This window comes from Echeneis naucrates, chromosome 3 (assembly GCF_900963305.1).
Source record: "Echeneis naucrates chromosome 3, fEcheNa1.1, whole genome shotgun sequence".
Lineage (NCBI taxonomy): Eukaryota > Metazoa > Chordata > Actinopteri > Carangiformes > Echeneidae > Echeneis > Echeneis naucrates.
Genome location: NC_042513.1, coordinates 22,927,675 through 22,946,682, shown reverse-complemented (window position 1 = coordinate 22,946,682; position 19,008 = coordinate 22,927,675). Strand labels below are relative to the sequence as shown.

Below are 19,008 nucleotides of genomic sequence, written 5' to 3'. Positions count from 1 at the left end.
CCACGCACACGGTGTGTGCAGCCGGAGCCACCTCATTTTCTGTCCTCTGCACACCCACATAAATGGTCAACGTAGACCACCTCATGACCTCATGCATATAAATCACGCACGCTGATCGACCCTAACCCCACAGCTTTTGCGTGGGAAGTGGCGTACGCCACTTTCAGGGCTGAATTTTGTACCTAAGCTACGGTTATAAATGAGACTCCAGGTCTGCATCTCGACGCATCGATAACAGCACTCCTACTTACAAACATTTAATAAATACTAGTTTCTGCGGTCGCACTGCGGTCCCTTCTATATCCACACTTCTGTCAGCAACCTGCTCCTCAGAAACATCGCAGAAAAGCTTGACGTGTTCAGAGGGAAGGATGTGAATATGAAAGGCGCCTACAGCAGGCAGAAATTTAAGGTATCTGGAGAATGTACAGGATGACTCATGTGTGATGCCTACAATGCTCGCAGAACAGGACAAGTCTTAGCAAGGACACCAAAGGTGGTAAAGTGATGTACTATCTCATTTTCTTTTACATATTCACATCATTAGTACATGCAATGCAGTCAAATTAATCATGACACATCTTAAGCCATTCTGGAGAACAATTAAATGTGGATCTGAAGAATAAGTATGAAACATTAATAAGTATTAAATCATACTTGACAGCAAGTACTTGACCAAGGGCAGTGATGTTACTATAATAGCTGTATATAAGTTACAGGGTTTCCAGGATTGGAGCTCTATTGTAGGGGAGCTGTTACAGTACAGACGACCCTCTATACTCAGTGCCACAGGACCCATCTGCTCATCTAGGAGAGGGTCTGCAGCTCCTTGTACCCATGAAGGCTGAATCTGGTGCCATATTGCTTAAGGCTAAAGTTTCATTCACCTCTCGAACCTCCCCCCCGAGGATCCCTAATGATACCTGCATCTGTTGGGAGAGAGAAAGGATGCGACAGATACATCAGACGATGCACTCTGTCAGGTCATGGTGAGGTCACTGGGGTCGGGAGCAGCGTGAACGCTAACCACTTGGCAAGCTTCGTTTAATGACCGGGCTTTGTGCTTGACGACCAAATTCCAATAATTCAACTCTGCAAAGTGACTTGTCTCTCATTCATTCTTTGGCACAGACCGAGGCACTTATGGAGATAATCAGCGGCCAGCCAGGACCCTGTGATGAGAGCTCTATCACGAGGCGAAGGTAGGTCGCCATCAAATCCATTAGCAGTATCATGAGTACATCTTCGTCCCAAAAGAAAAGCAACTATGAAAGCATTTGCATTTAATTGTACTGAAGCAAATATGAAACGAATCGAAAAGGTCATTAGCTCCTCCTCCCAACAGCATCAAAATGAAGAGATGCCAAAAGGTGGAACTTTTCAGTGGTTCAGATAACTGTTCCTTTCTTGGAATAATGTGAAATTTGTGGGTTTTTTTTTTTTTTTTTTTTTTTGGGAGTTGCCGTTGTTGTTGTATTTTTTGGGATGTGCAACACGGCCCCTTGGGTGAACATCACTATTCAGAGAGATTTATGGAGCCATTATCTTGGGCAGAAAAGATCTCAGTGTGTGACTGACAAGGCAGAGAGTCCATGCTGTGTCTGTCATTATAACTCACACTTATAGCAGTCTGCTCAGCTGAGTGGGCAGTACTTTGATTTGAAGGGGGGGGGGGGGGCGTGATCCCCGTCCTCCTAAAAACAAAATCAATGGTCGACCTTTCAACGACTGTGTGACAACCACCAGACATCAAACATGAAACAGAATCAGCATCTACTTCCAATAGACCAACAGAACACAGGCTGATCATTTTACAATACACACATTACTGAATTTCTTAACCTCATCGAGGAGCGGAATTGGATTTCTCCTCCACTTTTGGTTCACCTGAGTGACTTATAAATAGATCATGTAGGACACATTCAGATGCTCTAAGATTTTTCACCCATCTTTAAACATTTTAATCCAATGTGAAGTCCTCAGTTGGCGGTGAAAGGTGAAGTACTGTTCCCTGTAAGACACAGCAGGTACTTTGTGTGGACATGGGAAACAACAGTCACTCTCATCCAGTCCATCTGGGAATGAGACGGGGGGAAGTAAAGAGGAAGGTTTCAGCCGAGCAGACTGTTCCCAGAACCAAGGAAGCAGTCTCCTAAATAAATCACGACTTGGTTAAAAATAAACTGCAACACCCCCCCCCACATCCACCACCACCACCACCACCACCACCGGCAGTCGACGCGGGAGCAGCAATTGTTTCCAAAGCTGGCAGAGCTCAGTAAATTCATCACAGTGACACGGGGAGTTTACACGACGCATGATTCAGCATGTCTGCATGAGGGAGCTCAGCTATAAAAATATTAGCCAAGAGGACGAGGAGTAATGACGTCACCGCAAACTATGGGACTTTCTAAGAAAAAAAAAAATAATCAGATGACCCTCCATCCACCATAAGACCCTTTTCATACAAAATGCCCGGGTATTACATGACCTGCATTCAACCTGGGCGTCTAATGTTGTCACACTAATGAGGGACTGAATGACAAGTTAACAGGTCGGTGCAAATTTTAAAAACAGGAAGTCTACACCAAGATATGGCTGAAATGTCAAGATTTAAGTGGTGCTAAAACGGCTAAACACTTTGTCAGGAATGTGCAGCAGCGTTTGGGGCGGTCCATCGATCAGAGACAAATCTGCAGGATATCCTAACAGAAGCCATCAAGCAGTTTTTAATATCGACCCCCCCCCCCCCCCAAATAACTCAGGCTGGACACAATGCCGACCCTGGAAAAACATCTGCCATCAAGATATAGCTTTGTTTTTGCTTCTTTGAGGAAATTCCTACAGAGCAGGAAATCAATGCTGATCAAATGTAAATATTTGTGGTGGTTTTTTTTTTTTTTTTTATAATATCAGAAGTAAAGCAGTCAAGAGGACATCAATGTCAAAACTGAGGAAAAAGCAGCGTCACACTTCCTGCGTTTACTTTTCCTCCCAAGTAAGAGCTTGAACACATACACATACACACATACACACTCGCGCACACACACACGCAGAATATGTTCTGATATTGTCTCTTCCAATATCACTTCTACCCTGCAGGTAACATGATTTTCCCTTGGCTCTGAAGCCAGGCGAGGCCTCTGTGTCGGTACACAGCAGAAGACATTTTAACCTGAGATGAAATAAAAACCTTTGTGCATGCTCCAACTTTTAGGTCTGTAATGTGGAACAGCTGCAAACTGAAAGTTCACCATCTGAAAAGGCAAAGTTTCTCTAAAAAGAGACAAATTTATACAACACATCACGACTGCTTACTCTTCATAGATTTAACAAATCAATTTATGACAAATCGACATGCGACCACATTTCTTTAAATAGCAATAAAAACAAAGACAGTAGAAACTAAAAAGTAGCAGAAGATACTAAAATAGCAAAATGACTCTTTATTAGAGCTAAAAAAAAACGGCTTGATTTCAGTCTGAATGTATTCTGATCCAAACAAAAATGAAGAAGGAACATTTTACTTTGAAAAGGCCACCAAATCCTGGCAGCACTGCTGGATTTTACTTTCTCATATTGTGTAAGAATACTGAAATCTATCACTATGTCAGCGGATATCAGCTCCTGGACACAACAGGGTGTGTCATCCAATGAAAGAGAATTAAAAGCAGCAGACTTGCTGAATTATTTATTCACATATGATCCCACAGTGATAATATGAGGATACAGCCCTACCCTGCATGTCTTATCAATTATTCAATGAAATACTGTCATATATTGACAACTGGCTGCTACACATCCTGCTGTGGTATGTCCCCAAAGCATTTACACACATTATGAGGATGATGACATGACAGAACAGGATACAACAGAAGGATTTTCCTAAAATAAATAATAAATTATAATAATAATGATAACAATATTTTGCACCACTACCATTAAACTGATGCTCAGGTTTCTCTTCGGAATAACATACAGAAGTGTATTCAATGAAATAAATAAACAGTCAGTGCTGTCGGGCAGAAAATGTACAGAATGCCTTCATCAACAAGCATTTGAGCTGTAAGATCACTTCGGTTTTAAACACGTCCATGCATATAAGTAACATAGCTGCCAGCAGTTGAATCTAATAGTGTGATGATGGTATCTGTGTAATTTATAATTCATCTGGCATTTATGGCAGAGAATTAACTTCCCGTGTTGATACAGCTGAGTAGTCAGAAGACTACTTATAGCTTGACATTAACAGTTCACTGATCAACTTCATGAGGAACTTATTGAAAGCTTTTAGTTTCTGGTTAGTACTGAAATAAATGATGGGGGTTTTTAAATTGTGAAAATAATCTAGGTTTGGCAGAATTGCACAGCTTTTTTAATCTGCTCATTATCAAATTATTAGAGTGCACACAGACACATTCCCGGTTTTATCCCGCTCTCTGCATCAAGCTTCCTTTTCACATGTTAATCAGGTACAAGGCTGTGCACTGAATATGCCCTAATTGGCTTTGCATGACCCTAAGCTACCAGACAGATCTGTGTTAATTGTTTAACTACAGTACGTGCACTGTTTCCATGATCCCTTCATATCCGTGTCTCGCAGTGTTAAGTATTTATTAAAATACAACGATGAACTCTGGCGTCTTTCAGGTTAGCAACGGGACTGGAGTCCCAGCGACTTTTATCCCAAAATGCCAAATCCACGCGGGGTTGAGATGAAGAGCAAAGAACAAGATTTTAAATGCAATGCTGAGCTCCAATAGGCCCCGAGGAACAGCCGAATCTCCCATTTAAATTAGTGTACATACTGCTCAGCGTCGCAATTCAGGAAGGAGCAATTATCATTTCAAACAAGTGAGTGAAGGAGAACTGGCAGAGGAGATAAGTGCTTAAAAGAGAGTTGGGGGTCATCCTACTCCCCCTGATACAGACTTGCCCTTGCCTCAAATTATTCAAGCCGGACGGGGGAACAGTGGGAGATCGGTTGTTGAAAAATTCACAAAGTGCCATAATGACTTGTGGATGTCAGTCAGAGCGCAGTTTGACAGGGAGGCAACGTTTCCCAGACTTCCACTTGATCATAGCTCAGTTAGAGAAACTACAGGAACCTTTGGAGATGTTCAAGCCGCTCTTCAGAAAAATCGCTCTAGTGGATTTAAAATGACTGCTATGAGGCTACAAACTTACTGGAAAATAGATTACACTAATCTCCTTTTGTTTTTCATTTGCCTACACTTTTAACCCAATGACCCATTTAAACTAATGAACTGCAGTGACCAATCAGGAAATCCTTATGATAGGAGCCAAACATAATTTTGCCTTGAGTTTGAAAAACAAAACAAAAGGAGACATGGGGAATTTAAATTTCCACTCGTTTGGGACTCCACAGCTTGACAGAAGACAATTTAATGATTGTCCTGAGACGTCAGCAGCCAGGCCCCCCAAAAAAGGGGGTTTTCATTTGTTTCCGTGTTGCTCTGGTCTCAAGGGGACTTTCTACCCGACATTTATAGAGAGGACTGTTGCTATCAAAGCTGCAAACACACAATATCTCATTCATCTGCTTAGCTGGTGGTGATGTCAGTCAGGAGTGTGAACAAACTTGCGTGAAAGAGTGTGAAAGAAGGAGAGTACAAGATTTACAATCATGTAATCACACAATGGAGGCCTCTGTGAGGTCTGGACCAAGCTGTGTTGGCATCAGAGTTCATCTGCTAAATACGCCATCAAATCCACAGACTTGGCTATCCATAGTAGGTTATTCATCTCATGACTTAAACATAGAGTTGCGGGGGGTGACACAAGTAATCCCTGCAGTTAAACCAATGTGAGGACTCATTTCTTTACACGATTTGACAAGCTGGGCAATAGGATTTAAAAGCGAATCAGAGGACAGCATTTTGTTTCTCGCCCCAGTTTCACCTCATCAAACCCTCGCTGCTTTCACTTCAGCGCATTCAGATATGAACGGCGACGATCGTGACCACAGGTCTGTTCGCGTTACTCGTAAACATAGTTTGTCTGTGCAGTTGGTCAGGTTTGCTGCTGAAAGGCAGGTGGCAGTTTACTAAAAAAAACAAACAAAACAAACAAACAGAGAAAAAGTACAACTGAACCGCTTCTGCTTTGTTTACTGACAGGTAGAGACTCTGTCTTTATCTTTGGAAGCAGTTGCCACCAATAAAGGAAGTAATAAGTCAACAGCGAGGGCCCTCCTGGCAACATTCCCACAGATAATCACTGATACACGGCGCAGATAAGGGAAGGGGTCGACATGAATTCATTCAGCTAGACAAAAGGGGAAATAATCAGAAATTATTAAAATAACTGAATATTATGATGAACAGATTTCCAATAAAACAGCGATAGAAGGCAAATTTTGCCTCTTTCCTTTAATAAGGAGCTAAAGGACATGATTCCTGCACTGAAGCTCTCATTGGCCAATACATGCAAGTAGCTCACATTAACACGTCACACAAAATGAATGAAAACACAATATTAAAAGCATCTGTTCTCCGCACACTGGCTTTCACCTTCACCCGCAGACATATCAACGCCACAATAATATAGTATTATAAAAACAAAAACACAAAAGAAGTTCTGTTTTCCAATACAAAGTCACAGTGATGGATGTGCCCATTCTTATTTATGTAATTGTTATGGGACTGCTCCAGAAATATTGCAGCACTGTTTATATTCCACGTTCTGGTCCCCTCAGCCATTTCTCCTCACGCGTACTTAAAAATGATTAACTGTAGAATTTTTGCATTAACCTTTAGTTACAGGAGACGTTGACCCTCCAGTCTCAACACAGCGGCAACCTCATTTAATTTATGTAAAGTGTACTCTCCTTATACTCTCTGAGCATTTGCCTGAAGAAATTTTGCAAACTGTTGAGGAAATAGATATTGTGTCTACAAGGAATTTAATTCTGTGGTAGGTTTGGACCTGCAGCCATGGATTCAGGTCCTGTGTGGGCAGTGACGACTAAGCATGTCCAAGCAGTGTAGCATAAATGGTTCGAATGGGTGTGGAACAGATGTTTTTACTCTCGCAAACAGATTTGTTTGTGACAGTAATGCCAGAGTGGGAAGCAACACGAGAGGGAAGAAAAGTCAATTTAGGAAAATGAATTTCAGGCTTATCAGCATGTCCTCAGAGCAACATCACCTGGATCCAGAGCAGTCCCTTCGCCCAACATCTAAACCCCTGCAGGGCCTGGCCAGCCTTCCTACAGGACCTGCAGGTCCCGCTGAATATGAATGGCCTCACATCTGGCAAACAAAGCCAGGCATACACACAGCAGAAACAGTCAGCGAGCGGGTCTACGGCCAGGCTTTGGTGAATGCAAACGTGAACCAATAAACCTTATCGCTCATGTGTAAAAGGCAACGTGTGACTTTTCACAGTTTGGGCTGCATTAATTCTGCAAGAATTCTTGCAGGCTCTTTTAACTGACACGACTTTGCTGCCAAATGTTCCAGCTGCAGAAAAACCTCCATGAAAACAAAGTCTGCACAGAATATATTTACCTTTTTTAATTTCAGGTTGGATGACAAACTGTTCTTGAAGTCATGTGCACAAAAGTGCACTCAGCTGATGAAAAGGCAGCGAGGCTGGCTTTGTGCCTGACCCGTCCCTGGGTGCGATCTGGCTTCAGCCCAGCACGACGACTGTTTTCCCACACCTCAGCACTAAGGCTGTGCAGGGACTCTGGATATGCAAGTTCCCATCGGTTCACAATGATCGCTTCCAGTCCTTCCGGACAGTGCGAGATATTACTAATCTTTTGGGAGTTAAGAGCATCAGAGCGCCCCCCCCACCACCCCGATTTCAACTTCCCTTCCAGCTCTTTACCACAACCTCTCCAAAAGCTGACCATTCCTCTGAAGTTGTTACAGTGGGTGGAGTCTGTGTGTTTGTTTTGAGTGTTTGAATGTGTGTGTGATTGTGTGGGTGGGGGTCTATGTGCGCATATGAGAGAGCGTGCTACAGAGAAACAGAGATGGATGGTGGCTGGGGGTGGGGGGGACACAAGATACTTCTGGGGGAGAGGTTTCTGCAGCTTAGCTGACAGTAAGAGAGTCTGAGATGATCAGTGTGAGTAGTTAATGATGCCGACTCTCTCTCTCACACACACACACACACACACACACACACACACATCATATCAGCTTTGTCTAAACACACAATTCCTACCTTCCAGATCTGGTCTATCAGTTCAGGATAAAGTACAAATTTTAGATTCACTATCTGTGACCCAGAACAAAAAAAAAAGGGAGCTTTTTTCTTGTCAACCTGTGTTTGGTTGGCAGAAATGGAGATTGATAAGGAAAGTATGTCAACACATTCTACTACAAGCAATCAGCGATAAATGGAGGCGACCTCTTGGAAGAGAATAACAGGAAACAAGATTTAGCAAGTTGGACACAATCAATTGCACAACAGAACAGTCCACATGGTTTTAACTGACCTGTGTGATTCATCAGAACTGAACTGCAGCAAAGCCCCCATTTTAAAGAAAAAAAGTGTTTCTGGTGTGTTGTTTCTTTGGGTTGGATGTAAACAGCAGCTGTTTACACACATGGGACAGAAAAACGAGGCGGTGGGGGGGCATCCAGCCGGCAGACTGCTCACCTTCACATACGGCTTCTACAACAACCGAGCAAATTACTACTCAGGCTGAAATATGCATGAGACCTTGATCATCCCTGAAGGAAACGCGAGAAACGAGAAAGTCTGGTTTAGTTCTGTCTGCCTAATGGATAAAACACCAAATCCTCCTTTTACGCCCTAAAATATCCCTTTTAAAAAAAATAAATAAATGAGTCATCGTCTGTCGGACCCATGAGGTGCATAGTGTGGTTTCTTTTTTCCTTAATTATATCAACAGGCATGCGTTTATTTTCATTTTTTTTAAAGAAACACACGAATTGTTTAAAAGATCCTCGTTTTAAAGGTGATCAACCTGAGAACCAAAGCGGATCGAGCAGGCACAAAAGGACCTTACCATCCAGGAGCTGCAGCCGAAAAACAAACAACAAAAAAAAAAAAAAACCTCCAGTCAGACTCTCACAGTGGCTGCAACACATGAGACCGGCTTTAAATCCGTATTGTGCACTTCATTTACAAAAAAAAAAAAAAAAGGTAGGAAGGTGATCCCTTCAGTGAGACCGTAGAAAGTCCATCCTCCGCCGCACACTGAGGAGGACTGGCCGCTTTCAGAGCTCCAAACTTTGGCTCCTCCCTCCGCACATGCTGCCTGCCTGCAACCGGAGCCGGAGGCGCACTTTGGCCATCCATCAATCAGCCCAATTAAACAAAGCAGCAGAATATAATCCATGTTACACCCTATTAAATCCACATTTCCTGTCTCCGCCTCAGAAAGTAGTTCCATCGTGCGTCGATGAATCACGCAAAAGTGGCCAAAGTATGAAGATTTGTTTTTCCTCTACAAAAGAATGATGCACACACTTAATTCATGTGTATTACAGCAAAGCAACCCCTCCCCGGCTGGGGGACATCAAATTGAGAAAAGAGTAAGCAGAATTTCAATTCATTTTTTCCCCTTATTGCCTGTTTTTTGTTGTTCTTTTATTTATTTCAGTAACTGGATGTTTTTCACCACATCCACCCCAAATTGCTGCTGGGCCACTGAATGTTATGGGCCCCACCACAATGAAAGCATAAAGCACAAGTACAAGTGCTCATAAACTACCCAAGCGATGCTTTCACTGGCAAAAAAAATAAAAAATAAAAATGTGTCCATCTGTGCGGGTACACAAAATCTGTGGCGTAAACTGCCGATAATGCGTGTGTGTCACGATATGAGCCGTACATTCTGAAGTGTATTTGCAGAAGAGACTAACATCACCTCCTCTCAGCCTATGGCTGAAATAGTTTCCTTTGCTGAGGGAAAGTTTCTTGCTTCCTCTTCGCCTGTCTTATCAATCCTCTCCTGCAGCCGTCAGACAATGAATGTCAACTCAGAGCGTCCACCACAAAGAGAATTACAGGGGATTATATACAAAGGCAGGGACCTGGACCTAACCAGACTCAACTTTTCATCTAGTCTCTTTTTCTCACCCCTCAAAGGAGGAAAAATACTGCTGACGTTGGTCTTCTTATTTGGTCTGGCAAAACCTCTCGGTGTCGGCACGTCCAAACAAATTTATCATATTTTCTCTCAGCAAGGAAGGACACAAATCAAGCTCCCATGTAGAATATTAAAGCACTCTTCACACCTGGAGAGGACAAGATAACATTAATAATTAGTCTCCATCTTCTTGTCTCCACTGACATGAGGCAGTGTGCGAATTTGGCAGATATTTTGACTGTTAACACCGAGAAATGTGATGACAGTCATCAAGCCGGAAGAATACTGGAAGCTTCATTCCGATGGCCTGGTCTGACAGAGTCCCAACGCTTTAATCTGGAAATGTTGTCACTCTCTGACTGCTTCTGCGTGACTGGACTGCAGAGAAAGGCCAATGCCTCCACCCCCACTGGAGAAATGTGTGGCAGGTGGGGGTTAAACTTATGACAGAGTCTCTGTCTAATTTTCTTTGGTTTCAAATGTGTCTCTTTCTATTCTTTTTCTATTATATGTTCCTTGATAGAAGGCAAGTCAGAGTTGCTCTCCTTTATCTGCCTAGCCTGCAGTAATCCCTCAAATTTAATCAAGGATTACTTCTGAGAAGATTAAAATCGTCCAACTTACGCAAAAGTCAGGCTTGTAGCAGCAGGGGGCAGACGGACCACTCGGCAGTAAGGCTTCTCTTAAAAATGGGAATAATACGTTTTTTTCTCTGCAGTGATTTATAGCGAGAAAAGCCACAGAACAAAAATGTGATTGAGGTCTGCAAAAACAAACAGATTAAAGAGAATATAAATGTAAATTAGTCTCAACCTCACAGTGAAAAAAAAGAAAAAAGCTATTCACGTACTCACAAACTGAAGATGCTGAGTAGCTTTGCAGCTTTGGGCGAAGCACATTGTTAAGAAAGACATGACCTACAAACGACTTTAACTGGTGCATATTAAGAGCTTTTATACACTATAAAGAAATTACCTCCATCTTAGCAAAAAAAAAAAAACAATTATCAATCAAAGCATCTGGTGGCTCAGAAATGCTCAGTTGTTGACTAAATCACACTTAATCTGCCAATGTGCTCTGATAATAACCCCCGTCGTGGCACGCAAAGGCAGGAGTGTACAGCAGCCACTCATATTCGGGTCGCACCCACCCATGGAGCTTTTATTGAGGTTAAGTATATGACAGACTCTTTCAGTAATACACAACACCAGATTTGGAGACTTACCTAAATGGTTTGTGGATTTACCCACCGAATTAAGTCCCTAAGTGGTTGCAGCACAAAGTAGAGCCAATATGTCAATGGGATCAACTACACTTTGTGTCAAGTGGCCTTCAAGTATAGATATTTGAAGATCAACATCTGTGGATTGCTTTTTCAGTGCATAAGGGAGAAAAAAATACAGAAACGAAAAGGCACGAAAAGGTTTTGAAAAAAAAAAAAATCACTTTTTAAGCATGCTAACTGTTGGCCTTGTGTTGATCCACCACCATGCTTCTTAGCAATTAATGCCATATTTATGGTGCCCAGAGGATGAATCCTGCCAAAGTGTCCTTTTCAACGCCCATTAGATCAGTTCCTGCCCCTTACCATTTTTTATTCATCACCAAACACCTTCAAAATGAAATCGAAGCGTTTTCTATAAAGTCTCATTAGTTTTTAGCGCTGTATGGAAGCGGGGAAGAAGACGAGAGTTGTTGACGTTCAACAAGGTCAGAGTCATGACTCCTGCAGCACAAGGTGTGCTCCCCCTGCCCGGTGAGTTCCACCCCTGCAGACTGCGATGAAGTCAGAGCAGCCCACTGCAGGCGCCTCCTGCGCATCTCACAGCACCATGACTCATCCCCATGTCCTCACCTTGTCCCGCTCCGGCAGTCCCAAAAATGTCTCCACATCTCACTCACTCTCTCTCTCTACACAGGAGACCTCCTCTCTTCACATTGATGATTCATGACTATTCAAGTGATGCAGCACTTCAGTCTGAAAGTTTCCCATCTGCTTCCTCTATAAATGATCCTGAGTCGGGTTGTTTTGACAAGCTGGTCATATATCATGGATAAGAATGACTTGCTGTTTTGATACCTTTAAATCAAACGGTAATCGCTCAGCATATGTCTTCAGCACATTTGGGCAACAGCCAAATGTTTCTTGTGTAAGATAATAATAGAAGTAAATATTTCAGAGCCTTTAAGGCACAAGCAGAACCATCATCTTGCTTTGCTGCATGCTTGCAGTTGTACTCACAGCATCAAGAGTTCCTCTGAATTAGTCTGAGTTATAATTAAACACAGAAATGAAATTGTGACGGTTTGAGCTATATTTTTTGGTGGGGAGGGGGGCTATTTCTGTAGTGTAGAAGAAAGTAGATTCGTTTGTTCCATGTCTGGATGGCATATAAGCCATTTCCTTCGACCAATCTCCTTCTAGTCTCATCTTTTTGTCACTACAGGTGGCTTTGGAGAGCCAAGTGTGTATGAGTTGAGGGGACATCGAAGTGGATTTGAAGTCTTCAAAAGCACAAATGATGCATCCGCATTACTAAATTTTTGTTCTAAAATGAAATGCATCCCTCTTTCCATGTTTTCTGCACAATATTCAAGTTTTCCAGCTGTTTTTTGGAAAAGTTTTTGTTGTATGTTGATATGTTTCATGTGGCATTCAGCAGAGCAATGGACCGGGATGACGGACGTTCATGATTACAGGGCTGACCTGTTGAGAAGTCACTGTCTCAGTCAAGTGTTTGTTCTGTCAGTCAGCCCAGCCAACACGGTTCTCCCGGTAGAAACACTGAACCAGCTACTCAGGGCACGATATTCATCAGCGCTACTCCAGTGGGCGAAAAGTTTTAGCACACGTGCTGTGCTATGTGGACAAATTTTTCAACCTACAGCATAAGCATGACAAAATAAATCTCCCTGACAGATATCCTGAAATCTGGGAACATAAACCTACAACTATCTGCATGCCGTATACTCCAGGTTAGTGGTATCTGCGGTCTTTCATCTTTCACCCACGATTGGGGCCCATTAAGGTTGTAAGAAACAAACTAATACACTCAGCTGAAGTGAGCTGATAAGCATCAGTTTTACAGAGTGAATTATCACTGTTTTACCACAGATCCCTCTTCACTCCTAGCTTCCACAACAACCACCCTGCTGCAGACACATCTGGGAAAATAACAGAAACTAAAGTTTGAAGGAATGAAACCACAACTGACTGCTGTTGCAACCCTCTATTAGATGCCATGTTGTGCCCAAATGTTAGTTTCTGTGACTCATGTCCACTAAGATCTTGAATTAAAGATGCAAGATGCTAGATTCAAAGATGCTGAGGAAAAGAAAGATGTTAGAGGGCTATTTTTGGACTACCTTTATGGTATCTCTGCTCCACAGATCACGGAGCGGTAAAGTCACAGAGTACAATTACAAACAAAGAATGACAGATAGGAAGCCAAATAAATAGAACCATAGCATGAAATGGACTCGAACCTGGACGCCATGTGCACACATCAGAGCCAGCTGAACCGTTTTGATGCCTGTTTATCTTTTGTGATGAATTAGAGCCAGTATCTGCTCCCTGACAGCTCCTGTACATACACTGGGGGAAGGGCATGTGGCGATGAAATGAACTCTATAGGATGTTATGATATCAATGAACCTTAATGTGGTTTGGCTTCCCCCGAGAGCTCGAGGGGAAGTGATGTCAGTGACAGCTAGTGCAGTTTAAATGAGGATGTGTGAATGTGTACATAGGTTTTCTTTGTCTGGCTCTTTCTTCGTGGATTTGAAGCTCAGAGATTATGGATGCCGCAGTAGGAGGGCATAGGTGAAGGTCCAGCACAGCTGCACAGCGAGAGGGGGGAAGCTGTGGAAGAAAGCCTCCAGGCACTGAGAATGAATTAATGAGTTTCTGATTTTTTTATGAATCTCTCAGCGCAAATAACTTTATTAGCCTTAATGTTAAAAAAGGTGGAGCTTTGAAGGGGAGTACAATTAAGAAGAAGAAATTGGATTTGTGCTTTTGAGCTCTAATGGCAGGTTTATCCATTAAGGTTTTTGTGATTCTTCCCTGAAATTAAAGACCAGCAAATTTGGAGGAGCTCCGCTCTCAGTGAAGCTCTGTGGAGGTTTGAGGAATGTGAAGAAAAACAGCTATATCCATCAGCTGCTCAGGCAGCAAAGCAAAAATATTGTGATCCTGCAGGATTTGAAGCAAGTGCCAAATCTGATTATTTACCCCAAAGATTAAAACCTTTTAGGAATAGAAACGCCAGCACTTACTTATTGCACGTAAGAGCAGAAAAAGTAGATTTTCTTATGAGCAAAGATCACACTCCACATTTTCTTTGCTCATAACCTCCAGTTCATTGTTTAGTCTCTGCTACAGCACTGTACAGTGCCAGGTATCCTTGTGCTCCAAGCTGTGTCCGTTTATAGTCTCGCTGCCTTTTACTTTGAAAATATCCATTGTTTTTTACAGTGCAGTTCACGATTTAGACTGAATACATTCAGATGCGGGCAATGTTTGAAATTCCCTTTGAAATATTGTGGTGTGCATGACGTGTGCTGGATAGTTGGATGAAAGTCTACCTCAGTGTTATTATGGAACAGGACTGAGGGACCAGCGCGGCTGTCCCGGGCCTGTTTTTTTTCCCCCCATAACGAGGCCTCAAATCCTCACATGTTTTATTCCTAGGAATACTTGTGGCGTCTCTGTTTAGAGCAAATGAAAAAGAAAACTATAAAACTTTGATTAAAAAAAAAAAAAAAAAAAAGAAGTGTGTCACGTAAGAAGCCTGTGTATAGACTGAAAAACACACTCTGTGCAGTGAAACCTTGACACAGCTGAATGAGAAGTGTAGTGTTGGCAGTCGGTCAGCCGGTGCAGTATTGACTGAATTGATGTTGCTGTTGGGGCTTTTTTTTTTTTCTTCTTCTTCTTCTTCTTCTTCATCTTTTTTGGTCTTTCACTATTTGACCACGAGAGAATTCATATTCTCACATCCACTTCTGCTGATTTAGTTCAACATCTGTTCATCCGGTGAGGGAAGATCAGCGATTTGCAACCTTAACTCCACCATTTAGGAGGTTTCTGAAGAAGAAGAGGGATATTAACATTTTGAGTTTGTAACAAGTTCACAAAGTGTCAGATTAGACTGCACTGTTAGCTCCGTGTACTTTTAAAGGTCTTTGGGGCAGCGGGGAGACTCGGTGTCTGTTGCCGGCTGTAATGGGATTCAAACAGTGAGAAATCAATAGACTATCTCGGTATGACCGCACAGTACCGGAACCCAAATAATGCTTGAACAGCCAATGGGAAGTGACTATACACTGCATTTCCTCATTCCTGTTCGCTTGTTGTCGGACCACCAGCCTAATTACTTTCCATTCATGCCTACACAGAGGATGTCAGAGTCAAACAGCCTCGAGGAGGAGTTGTTTCATGTGCTAATCATCGATTAAAAAATCCACCAACATATTTGCACAGACTGTTCCGTGAGGGACTGTGGAGAATTTGAACGAGGCACACCAGCTTCCAAAATAGCCTTGTGGGTTTCTTCCTTTCTGTGTGGTTGTAGCTGCAATCACTGACAATAATGTGAAAGTTGAAAGGCATAGCTAAGCTAATTTGTTTGTTGGTTAACTGGAGAGATTATCCAGCGTGGATAATATATAATATTGTTTGTTTTGCTGCCAGTGCATGATGGATTACACCTCCTTCCAGATCCATTACATATTAGTTTAAATTATGGATTCCACCAATGTCCCAATCGATCAAAGAGGGTGGAGATGCGTGAAAATGAACCAGCAAATTTGGCATTTATGCCTAAATGAGAAATCTGTATATCATGTCTGGCTTTTTTTTTTTTTTTGTCAGCTCAGTGTGATGGCGAAACCCAAGAACATTTTGGATGAATTAGTTATGAGAGCGTCCACATGTGAAGCAGACCAGCCATGATCAAATATGAACATTTCTGCACACTTGTACAAGGTTAGTTTGTAGTGCAATTCCACACAAAATGCAAAGTGGTCAGCCTCAGTTTAGGGAGAAAAATGCACCAGTGATTTCATTCACCCAGCTCTATTATTAATGTGCCATTTAGCAGTCAAAAGCTGTGGCAATAATAGAATTACTTTTCCTATTAGACTCAATGTCATTGAGCTTTGGAGTGAAAGCGCTCGCTGCACATAATGTGGACGGAGAAGATAGAGAGAGTGCCGCAAGTGTCCAAATGTCACAAGCACAGTGACATTTGGAGGAGTTCACACCACATGCACACACCCTGTTTTGTCTGTGACACAACAGGGACAATCTATATGTACACAATGAGCCTGTCAGGGCTCTATTGTAGCCAGTGTGTCCTCCTCATCCAGCCGGCACGAGTTAGAACAAACTAAACCATCGCAGAAACTTAATGCAGCAGCACCTTTGGTTCCACATTCATGTGATTCAGTTCATTTTTTACCTTCCCCTGTTTATCTCAAAGCAAGGTGACTGACGTTTCTCAAAGAGGAAATCAGAGAAGACACAAAACCCTGGAGCATATTCAGGCTACACATGCAAACAGTTACTGATATAGACACACACACGTGCACCTCACTGATTTGTCCAGAACCTCACTAGGACACTGACACACAATGAGCCAAAACCCTGACTGAATGCATCCCAATTGCCATGGCACCCAGCGCCAAGATGACCGGTGTCTGTAGTAACTGAGCAGCCACGCACCACTTCATCAGCCCGTGCACAAACTCAGCCGCAAGCCAGCCTCTCCTCGCCGGCTGCAGTGGCACCAAAAACCTCCTGATGTTTGTCCTTCCGTCCTTTTGTCTAGCTGTGGAGCACAATCGCCTGCTGTCACAAGAGAAAGGAGAGACTCACCGTGCTTTTCCCCCCACGACGGAAGACGGGAGGCAGGTGGAGTGAGCAGAGTCTGCAGTGGCGGAGGAATCCCCCTGGTAGTGTATGTGTAAGAGTGTGCGAGGGGGAGCGTGGAAGTGTGTGTGTAAGTGCATGTGTGTGAGTATGTGCATGCCAGTACGAGCATGTGTGTGTGTGTTTGTAAGTGAATGTAAGTGTGTGTGTATGTGTGTGTGTGTGTGTGTGTGTGTGTGTGTGTGTGTGTGTGTATGTGAGCGTGCAGGGAGTCAGAGCTGATCCAGCAAATGCAGGCGGGAGCCACCAATAGAATGAGCAGAAGGAGAGAGAGGGAGAGAGCGAGGGGAGTGTGTGAGAGACGGCAGAGGAGGGGTCTGATAGCATTACATCATGGACTAGGGCTATGGTAGGTTTGCAGGGGGTGGGCAACGGGTGGGGGAAGGTGTGAGTGCATGTGTGCGTGTCCGTGTGTTGGTGTTTGTGCGTGTGCGTCAACATTACTGTATATTCTCCCTCCACAGCAGACCACAGGATGATTAAAGATTGTGTCCATGTTGTATACGGTGCAGTGTCGTAATGGCGCCTGCACCTGTGTGGGTGCGTGTGTGCGTGTGTGTGTGTGTGTGTGGTTGTGTACACATGAGCAAAACATAAACCAGAGCTATAATTAAGCAGGTATAATCATCACAGCACATTTCATAGATCACGTTTCCAAAACCTTTCGGTGACTATAAATAAGTATTGTTGCAGCTTTCATCTGCAGATGTTTTCCAGATGCTGTTTTTTTGTTTTTTGTTCTGTTTTGTTTTTCCCTGATTGACAGTTAAACATAAATCTCAGTCCCACCCCTTTTCACCACAGGAACCAGGCTCAGAGCTACCAGCTAATGGCTCCCTTGTCAGTTTGAAAAACCGCTGATGGACACCCTGTTAGAAAGTCACTGACATTTCAGGTGAGTGATTCCAGTCACTTTCTCCCAGCTTTGACACAGCACATCTCTAAATGGAAGAGAAAAAACACACACTTTTTTTTTTTACCCTATAGCAGCAGCAGCAGCAGCAATCACCTGTCTTTGTGCAGCCTGCCATCCCTAAAAAGGAACAGAAAGGCAGAAGAAAGAGCGTTAGTAAGAAAACAATGACAGCTCAGGGTCATCTTCGCACCTCTGCTCTGTCTGTACCAATCTGGCACAAGACAGGCAGAAAATGAGATAGGAGGGGTGCAGGTGGCAGAAATGCTAAGATAAGGAAGTCCTTTCTACCAGCTCACCTTCGCTGATTTTCATAAGATGTGTGTTTAGCCCCTGCAGGCTTTGTATACCTCACAGCAGGTTGTTATGTTGCTATCTCATTGTTGCACTCAGGACACAACAACATCTACCTTCAGTCTCTCTTCTTTCTTTTTTTTAAGCCAATGACGCCAAAAGTCAACCGCCACAGAGCAGACAGCAAAGACATTTTAATGCTGTCTAATGCTAATGAGGATTGTTTTATTTCATAAATCCTTGTGATTTCGTCTCTCACATAAGATCAGCTTCGTTTAAACTCATTTTAAGGTCTTTGTGGTCGTCTGCTTGGCTGTAATGCTGCAGGTTTTTAAATTAACCTCAATTACTTTTCTTTGTCTGAAGCCACATAATTTCGTGCAATGAACGTGTTTACATTATTGCAACACATTAAGCAGTATGGCCTTTTTTCTTTTTTTTTTTAAAGAAATAATCTTCGCTTCTTTTGCAACTTAGTCTAAATAGATGTGACCTTTAGTTTGACATGAGCCATTACGGATCTTCTCTACCCACTAAATGCAATGTGACAAAGGCTAATGGCTCAGTGGGAGTCACTGAAGCTACATGTTGCTTTAAATGCACTCAAACACCTACACTGATGCCTCTTTACTACGGGAAGGACTCAGAATCATGTTACTATATAGTATATATATAATAAATCACGTTATGCCGGCCAGTTAGTTTTGAACAGGGTTAAAACTGATGTAACATAGAGTGAGGATCATGATGCTAGACCATGACTATTCATCC

General features: G+C 42.8%; 1 protein-coding gene across 3 annotated transcripts in view; it reads right to left on the bottom strand.

Annotated features, from left to right (window-relative positions):
• sema4bb (sema domain, immunoglobulin domain (Ig), transmembrane domain (TM) and short cytoplasmic domain, (semaphorin) 4Bb) overlaps positions 1-17,119 on the bottom strand; it is a 51,042-nt gene extending 33,923 nt beyond the window's left edge. The window contains exon 1 of one of the 3 annotated variants that reach the window (XM_029497956.1): positions 16,977-17,119. The gene's annotated coding sequence lies outside the window, so the exon portion shown is untranslated. Of the gene's footprint in view, positions 1-7,532; positions 7,669-9,010; positions 9,060-16,976 lie in introns of those variants that run through there. The other 2 variants (XM_029497958.1, XM_029497957.1) reach the window with 2 other exon arrangements.
• Between the last annotated feature and the right edge of the window lie 1,889 nt (positions 17,120-19,008).